General features: G+C 36.0%; 1 protein-coding gene across 1 annotated transcript in view; it reads right to left on the bottom strand.

Moving 5' to 3' along the window:
* The window catches only part of LOC137647860 (interference hedgehog-like), a 49,752-nt gene that overhangs the window by 3,321 nt on the left and 36,431 nt on the right, over nucleotides 1-10,000 (bottom strand). The gene's annotated exons all lie outside the window — the stretch shown is intronic.

Below are 10,000 nucleotides of genomic sequence, written 5' to 3' on the forward strand. Positions count from 1 at the left end.
GATTATGTTTAATTGTTAGCAAAGCGACCCATGGCGGAGCAAAGACTTATTGTGACGTGATACAAAGTGATTTGGCAAAAGGATTTCTGGGAAAAAGATGACCTGATCTGAGTGAGCTGTAACTGGCTCTAATTTTGAACTTTGGCAAACACTGCCAGACTTTGCTAAAAGGGGACTGGGGATTGCCTGATTGACAAACTTCGTTATCAGAAAACAATGGGAATGGCAATGATCACCGATGAAACCAGAGCCGAGAACAACTAATGAAGACAACTTCACCTCCGTGTTCGTGATTAGGTCAAGGGAAGGCAGGCAACACTGCCAAGTACAGGATTTTAGAAGTAACATGTTTACTGTATGACATCTGGATGTTATTTTTTTTTTAATTTTTTTTTTGTTACATAGATGTTATCTAGGTTTATACATGGCTATACCATTTCTAATAAGATCCTAAAATGAGCTTGGGTACATTCTTTTGTTGTTGATCTGAAGTCTGATTCATAGCCATTTTGTAGTTCTTGTAAAACATAGTAACCACAAAGATTCCGGGTGAAATAAGCCCCACCCCCTGATGACGTCAAAGCCAATCACATTGTCTCCCACATTAGCAGCGGTCACAATACATCCCCTTACAAATTTCAAACTGTACTAACTTATAATGTGTTTTGATCACTGTTAACGTGAGAGACAACATGATTGGCTATGACGTCATCAGTGGGTGGGGCTTATTTTGCCCGGAATCTCTGTGGCGACTATAGTTGCATAGGTTCTCCTTGCAGTTCGTCAAAAGCGTTAAAATGACAATACATCGATGCAGTTTTCCTTATAATGTTAGTGCTTGCAATGACGAGGATTTCGTACAGCTCCTGACTGGAAACAACCAAATAACTCCTGAGCCCAAAGTTTAGAACCTGTGTCTAGACACGTGTTCAAATTTGCCCGTCAGTCTTTGCTCTGTGGACAAGTAAAGGTACCATGGAACTAAGCTAGATCTAGTAACGTAATTGTTGCCAATCCATGACTTTGGATTTCTTTCTTCTGACGTCATCAACGCTTATTCTTAGCTCCTATCATATTCTGTTAACGATGTTTGTCCGACGAGCGCTGTCTGGTTGTGTGACCGCTCCAATTATCAAGACATATTAGAATAGGAAGGCTTTTATATGAACGCGTATCATATGTATTTGCTATATATATATATATATATATATATATATATATATAGATAGATAGATAGATAGATAGATATAGATATATAAAGAAATATTTACTACGTTAGGTATATTTATCAATTTTCAGGATATCTAATGTTCAGATCTCATTAAGAGCATGCATTTTTATTACATTTCAAACAAGATCCTCTATATCATGCTGGATTAATCCTATTAGATCATTTAACAACTCAATGTCTGTATCTAAGAATCTTACCCAAGTAATTATTATTTTTACTTTTTTGCGACCTAATTGTTTGAATTCTTTAACTTTGATATATATTTTTTATTTTTTTTTCATTGATAAAAAAAATGATAGTAAACAAGTAAAGGTTTTATATCGTTAAAGGTATCTGGATTAAAAATAAAAGAAGGTATTTTTTTTGTTAAAACGAGTACGTTAATCATTCCGCTTATTTATGATACAAATACATTATTAGTTGAAATAATATGCGTAATTATCTGAAATTATTTCGTCATCCTCATCATCATCTATTATCTACGCCTATTGACGCAAAGGGTCTCAGTTAGATTTCGCCAGTCATCTCTATCGTGAGCTTTTAAATCAACATTTCTCCAATCGTCCTCTCCTACTTCACGCTTCATAGTCCTCAGCCATGTAGGTCTGGGTCTTCCAACTCTTCTAGTGCCTTCAAGAGCCCAGTTGAAAGTTTACATGTAATTTACCGTTGCAAAACGTTTTCGTCGTTATAATGAAATTATTGCAACAATGAGCACTCACAATATCATAAAAGCAACGTAAAAAAAGAGAACGTCTTTTCAATGTCTTAGTTAAAGGTTATTCAAGGGGTTTATGAGGCTTTAAGTAATTATGAGAAAAAGCTTAGACCATTCCTATATTTATATAGGGGATATATATACAGGAGCTAGGACAATTTGCCGTAAACAAATTTGCCGTAGGACAATTGATTGTAAGACTTTTCGCCGTAAGAAAACTTGCCGTATGGATATTTTGCCGCAAGGACATTTCGCCGTAAAATGTATATTTTAGTTCTTAGCTTATTTCTTTTAGAGATTAATGTAACTATATTCATATAGTTATCTTCAAGTATATTTATCACTTTTCATTGATTTTTATGTATTCATTTAATTATAATTATATATAAGAAAAGGATAAGAAAAATGAAGACCACACACTTTATTTAAAAAGTTTTCTAAAAAAAAAAAAAAATCAAAGCTAAAAATCATGTAAGTTCAAAGCAATTGCTCGTAAATGATGGTGTTTTGCATTTTGATCAAAACCTCTGACAATACTTAGTATGCGCTTTTGTATTGTTTCTTGACTGCTGTTTCACCTCTTTCCGCATCGACTATCTTCTTTTTAGAAAGATATTCTTCATTTTTCAATTCATTGATGAGTTTTCATAAATTTAGATGCGTATTGTTTTTTGCATTTTATGTTTGCTTGGGTTTGCTGGATGGGTACGCTCACTTACAGTTTTACAGATTGAAATCTCTTCAATATTCTGTCTTGTATGTACTCTTGCTTTGCAGTTTTTTTCAACACACTTCCAATAAACCTTGCCTCCATATTCTCTCTCTTGCCTGTAAATGAAGTTGGAATAATCTATGAGCTTATCACAACCTCTGGTGCTGTTGATAGTGTACGGCGTTGTAGGGTTTTAAGTTTCAATTAATAAAAGTTGTTAATGCAAAGGTTTAAGATAAAGAAAAATAATAAAAAAAATATAGTAAACTACCGAATTTGTAATGACCTCATTTAAAGATTTAACGACGGGTGTCAAAATTTATAACGATCCTTCTCTCTCTCTCTCTCTCTCTCTCTCTCTCTCTCTCTCTCTCTCTCTCTCTCTCTCACTTCTTTTTTTAATCTATACATGACAAAGCATATACATTTTACGGCAAAATATCCTTGCGGCAAAATATCCGTACGGCAATTTTTCTTACGGCAAAATGTCTTACAGTCAATTGTCCTACGACAAATTTGTTTACGGCAAATTGTCCGGTCTCCATATATACATATACACAGTATATATTTGTATATATATTTACATATATTGTATAAACTATATGTGTGCACATATATATATATATATATATATATATATATATATGTATGTATGTATGTATATATATATATACATATTTACCTACACACATATATATATATTTATATATATACGTATATATATATATATATATATATATATATATATATATATATATATATATATATATATATATATATATATATATATATATATATATATATATATATATATATATGAAAGAGACACCATATCACTAAAAGACTAGAAACTCACCAAAACCATTTAACAGCAAAGAAAAGGCAAAAGCCGTAAAGAAAAACACAAGTCTTTCAAATGGCAAAATAATACCTTCCGGGGAACCCCCCCCCCCCCTCTGAAACTTTTTTTTTTTTTTTTTTTTTAAAGAACCCATGTGTGTCAGGTCCAACATGAATCTTTGATGGCGTTACTTTGGAGCAAAGCTGGCCCAGCCACCGCACCTGATAAGTTGTAGTTAAAATTACATGGGTTAACATTTTAAGTTGCTACGGCAAATGTCACGCCAAAGGCGACCTGGAGTAAGCTGAAATATTGAGCGGGGAACGATCGAATTTTGCTTGGATGGAGATGGTGCGAGGGATTACTTGTGGAGATTTTGACTGAGGAAGAAGGCAATCTTTTTTGAATTTGCGTAGACGGCTTTATCTCTCTTGTGTGTGTGTGTGTGTATATATATATATATATATATATATATATATATATATATATATATATATATATATATATATATATATATATATGTATGTATATATATACATGTGTGTATGTATATATATATGTGTGTGTGTGTGTGTGTGTGTGTGTGTGTGTACACGCTCTTTTGTGTATAGGAAAGGTAGGACCACAATATCGAGGACGCGCAAGAATGTGTGTGTGTGTATGTACACGCACTTGTGTGTATAGGAAAGGTAGGACCACAATATCGAGGACGCGCAAGAATGTGTGTGTGTGTGTGTATGTAGGAAAGGTAGGACCACAATATCGAGGAAGCGCAAGAATGTGTGTGTGTGTGTGTGTATAGGAAAGGTAGGACCACAATATCGAGGACGTGCAAGAATGTGTGTGTGTGTGTGTGTGTGTGTATAGGAAAGGTAGGACCACAATATCGAGAACGCGCAAGAATGTGTGTGTGTGTGTATAGGAAAGGTAGGACCACAATATCAAGGACGCACAAGAATGTGTGTGTGTGTGTGTATAGGAAAGGTAGGACCACAATATCGAGGACGCACAAGAATGTGTGTGTGTGTGTGTGTGTATAGGAAAGGTAGGACCACAATATCGAGGACGCGCAAGAATGTGTGTGTGTGTGTGTGTGTATAGGAAAGGTAGTACCACAATATCGAGGAAGCGCAAGAATGTGTGTGTGTGTATAGGAAAGGTAGGACCACAATATCGAGGACGCGTAAGAATGTGTGTGTATGTGTGTGTGTATAGGAAAGGTAGGACCACAATATCGAGGACGCGCAAGAATGTGTGTGTGTGTGTATAGGAAAGGTAGGACCACAATATCGAGGACGCGCAAGAATGTGTGTGTGTGTGTGTGTATAGGAAAGGTAGGACCACAATATTGAGGACGCGCAAGAATGTGTGTGCGTGTGTGTGTGTGTGTGTATAGGAAAGGTAGGACCACAATATCGAGGCCGCGCAAGAATGTGTGTGTGTGTGTGTGTGTATAGGAAAGGTAGGACCACAATATCGAGGACGCGCAAGAATGTGTGTGTGTGTGTATAGGAAAGGTAGGACCACAATATCGAGGACGCGCAAGAATGTGTGTGTGTGTGTGTGTGTGTGTATAGAAAAGGTAGGACCACAATATCGAGGACGCGCAAGAATGTGTGTGTGTGTGTGTGTATAGGAAAGGTAGGACCACAATATCGAGGACGCGCAAGAATGTGTGTGTGTGTGTGTGTGTGTGTGTGTATAGGAAAGGTAGGACCACAGTATTGAGGACGCGCAAGAATGTGTGTGTGTGTGTATAGGAAAGGTAGGACCACAATATCAAGGACGCGCAAGAATGTGTGTGTGTGTGTGTGTGTGTATAGAAAAGGTAGGACCACAATATCGAGGACGCGCAAGAATGTGTGTGTGTGTGTGTGTAGGAAAGGTAGGACCACAATATCGAGGACGCGCAAGAATGTGTGTGTGTGTATAGGAAAGGTAGGACCACAATATCGAGGACGCGCAAGAATGTGTGTGTGTGTGTGTGTGTGTGTATAGGAAAGGTAGGACCACAATATCGAGGACGCGCAAGAATGTGTGTGTGTGTGTATAGGAAAGGTAGGACCACAATATCGAGGACGCGTAAGAATGTGTGTGTGTGTGTGTGTATAGGAAAGGTAGGACCACAATATCGAGGACGCGCAAGAATGTGTGTGTGTGTGTATAGGAAAGGTAGGACCACAATATCGAGGACGCGCAAGAATGTGTGTGTGTGTGTATAGGAAAGGTAGGACCACAATATCGAGGACGCGCAAGAATGTGTGTGCGTGTGTGTGTGTGTGTATAGGAAAGGTAGGACCACAATATCGAGGACGCGCAAGAATGTGTGTGTGTGTGTGTGTGTATAGGAAAGGAAGGACCACAATATCGAGGACGCGCAAGAATGTGTGTGTGTGTGTGTGTGTGTGTATAGAAAAGGTAGGACCACAATATCGAGGACGCGCAAGAATGTGTGTGTGTGTGTATAGGAAAGGTAGGACCACAATATCGAGGACGCGCAAGAATGTGTGTGTGTGTGTGTGTGTGTGTGTATAGGAAAGGTAGGACCACAATATCGAGTACGCGCAAGAATGTGTGTGTGTGTGTGTGTGTGTATAGGAAAGGTAGGACCACAATATCGAGGACGCGCAAGAATGTGTGTGTGTGTGTGTGTGTATAGGAAAGGTAGGACCACAATATCGAGGACGCGCAAGAATGTGTGTGTGTGTGTGTGTGTGTATAGGAAAGGTAGGACCACAATATCGAGGACGCGCAAGAATGTGTGTGTGTGTGTGTGTGTGTATAGAAAAGGTAGGACCACAATATCGAGGACGCGCAAGAATGTGTGTGTGTGTGTGTGTAGGAAAGGTAGGACCACAATATCGAGGACGCGCAAGAATGTGTGTGTGTGTGTGTGTGTGTGTGTGTGTGTATAGGAAAGGTAGGACCACAATATCGAGGACGCGCAAGAATGTGTGTGTGTGTGTGTGTGTGTGTGTATAGGAAAGGTAGGACCACAATATCGAGGACGTGCAAGAATGTGTGTGTGTGTGTGTGTGTGTATAGGAAAGGTAGGACCACAATATCAAGGACGCGCAAGAATGTGTGTGTGTGTGTGTGTGTGTGTATAGGAAAGGTAGGACCACAATATCGAGGACGCGCAAGAATGTGTGTGTGTGTGTGTGTGTGTATAGGAAAGGTAGGACCACAATATCGAGGACGTGCAAGAATGTGTGTGTGTGTGTGTGTATAGGAAAGGTAGGACCACAATATCGAGGACGCGCAAGAATGCGTGCAAAGTTAGTATTGAATTGACGCAATGTATGTAAGGTGTTTCAACACACTGCTAGTGAGGATTCTATATAGATATCTGGTTGGGGCAAGTAACATGGTTTAGCAATAAGATGATGGATGCGGCAGTGACTGCTGTGTTGGAATTCCCCTGTGAACGTTTCAGGTCAAAATTAGATAAGTAATAGGTTATGTATATATATATATATATATATATATATATATATATATATATATATATATATATATATATATATATATATATATATATACATGTGTGAGTGTTCGTTTGTGCTGTCGCTCGCAATTTTAACATAAGTGACTAAAGTAAAAAAAAAATATGTGTATTTATTTACAAGACCACGCTCTCTATATACTGTCAAATTATGCTAAGGTATTATTTTCCTCTATTAATTTTTCATAATTTAAAAAGATTCTCTACATGGGAAATATGTTAAAATAATAAAAAAAAAAACTATAGAAATATAAAGAAAATTAGCTTGGTTTCTTCACTAAATGACCTGAAACTGACAACGTCGACATAGTCATCCAAACAAAAGTTTGTGATGCCAGCGTACATTTGATATATATTCAAAATCTATACCAAATTAAAAATGGAGTAATTACTCAAAATTTTCCATAAAGTATACGATTCACGAATAGACTACTTTTGAGTAATTATTCCAATTTTAATTGATATATTCTGAATATATGTCAAATGTACGTTGGTATCACGAACTTCTGTTTGGTTAACTTTGTTGACAATGTCAGTTCCAGGTCGTTTAGTGATGAAACCAGGCTAGTATTTTTTTTTTTTTTAATTATGATTCTATAGTTTTTTTTTTTATTTTATAATTTCAACTTGTGGCCAATTATTTTGAATTATGAAAAATTGATAGAGGAAAAAAATAGCTTTGCATAATTTGGAAGTTTATGGAGAGGGTGGTCTTGTAAACAAATACATAAATATGAATAATTTCTTATCTGCATACTTTGAACCATAAACTTCATAATGTAAATACATAACTAGATGTATTCATGCTTATTGACAGACTAGGTCATAAATGTACCCAAAATACAGTAAGAGAAAGGAGCCGACTGTACGTGTATCGTAATCCTCTCCGTCTCCTCTCGTTATTGGCTCTTCGAAGCAAAGCTAAGTGAAAGGCTAAAGTTTTATGAAATACAGAGGCCATTTGAATTTCTATTCGCGCTTCTATCATGCCGCATATGCCGGGGATATCTTTATTATAGGTATTGGGGGAAGGGGAGGGGGTCTCAAGCCCCCATAGTCCCTCCCTCCCCCCTCCCCCCATCCCTTGGAAGAATTCGAGGATCGCGTCTTGCTTCTCATAAACGATGATATTTGAGAGAAGTTGAAGAGAAGTTTGCGCTGAGGGCTTGTTATTGTACGGCCCTTGCCACCTGCGTGCACAGACATAGACATAAGATCTTTTATTTCTTTTAAAATACAATTTTTATAGATTTTTCTATGTATTGGTTAAAATGAATAGGTTAAACATAAAAAAGTTGTTGGAAATATTGGTTAGATTAATTAGAAAAAAAGTGTGGACGCAAGGTATATTTCTTTCAAGAAAATTTTCTAATAGATTTTTCTATGTATTGGTTAAAATGAATAGCATAAACATAAAAAAGATGTTGAAAATATTTTAGAATTAGGGATAAAACAAACCACATTGGTTAGATAGATTATAAAAAAAGTGTGGGATAACATACGCAAGATCTTTTACTTCTTTTAAGAAACAATTTTAATAGATTTTTTTTTGTGTTGGTTAAGATAAATACCATAAACATTAAAAAAAAGGTTGAAAATATTATAGAATTAAGGATAAAACAAACTGCATTGGTTAGATAAATAAGAAAAAAAGTGTGGTGTAATAATCAGAATCCTCCGAAAGCATATTCCATTCGGCAGCATATCTCCTTTTTTATTTCACGTCTCTGCCAAACGTGCGATTCAAGACAGCTTTTAGGAACGAGCTGAAGAACCCATCCGCAAGACCTATTTACGCGTCGTTATTGGAAACAGATCTAGATGGGAGGCTATCAGGGTGTCCTACCCTTCGATTCTTTTCATCATTTTGTTAACAGTTTTTCCAATCTCTCTCTCTCTCTCTCTCTCTCTCTCTCTCTCTCTCTCTCTCTCTCTCTCTCTGACTGCGGTTGATCCTGCCAAAGAGACCACCCGAAGAAAGGGGTCGTAGAGGTTTAAGATTTCTTGCTGAATTATTAGATTTCTTGGAATATTTTTTATGAGATATTATTATTATTATTATTATTATTATTATTATTATTATTATTATTATTATTATTATTATTATTATTATTAGCTAAGCTACAACCCAAGTTAGAAAAGCAGGATGCTATAAACTCAAGAGCTCCAATAGGGAAAATATTCCAGTGAGGAAAGGAAATAAATGAACTCTAACCCAACATAATGGAAAGCCATGGTACAAAAGCTATGGCACTACCAAGACTAGGAAACACTGGTTTGATTTTGGAGTGTCCTTCTCCTAGAAGATCTGCTTAGCATAGCTAGTCTCTTCTACCCTTACCAAGAGGAAAGTAGCCACTGAACGATTACATTTCAGTAGTTAACCACTTGAGTGAAGAAGAATTGTTTGGTAATCTCAGTGTCAAGCATGTGAAGGAAGAGGAGAATGTGTAAGGAATAGTGGAGACTATTCGGTGTATGTGTAGCCATGATTGATTGATTGATTTAAGATTTTCTAGCATCCGTAGCCATGATTGACTTAGGTACCTGTGCGCCTCGTTTATAAAACTTTATGTAGTACTTAAGTGTCTTTGCAGCCTCCCTGCCCCCAGCGCCGGGCGTACAGCCAAAATTCCACAAACCACTGATTACTAATATATATATATATATATATATATATATATATATATATATATATATATATATATATATATATATATATATATATATATATATATATAGTGCAATTAAGTAATGTCGTACTCTTGTTATGCCGAGATTGTTCCACAATGATATATGTATTTCATAATATATATATACATATATATATATATATATATATATATATATATATATATATACATATATATGTATATATATATGTACACATATATATATATATATACATGTATACATATATATGTATATATATATGTACACACATATATATATATATATATATATATATATATATATATATGTACATATATATA

Source organism: Palaemon carinicauda, chromosome 10, assembly GCF_036898095.1.
Source record: "Palaemon carinicauda isolate YSFRI2023 chromosome 10, ASM3689809v2, whole genome shotgun sequence".
Taxonomy (NCBI): Eukaryota; Metazoa; Arthropoda; class Malacostraca; order Decapoda; family Palaemonidae; genus Palaemon; species Palaemon carinicauda.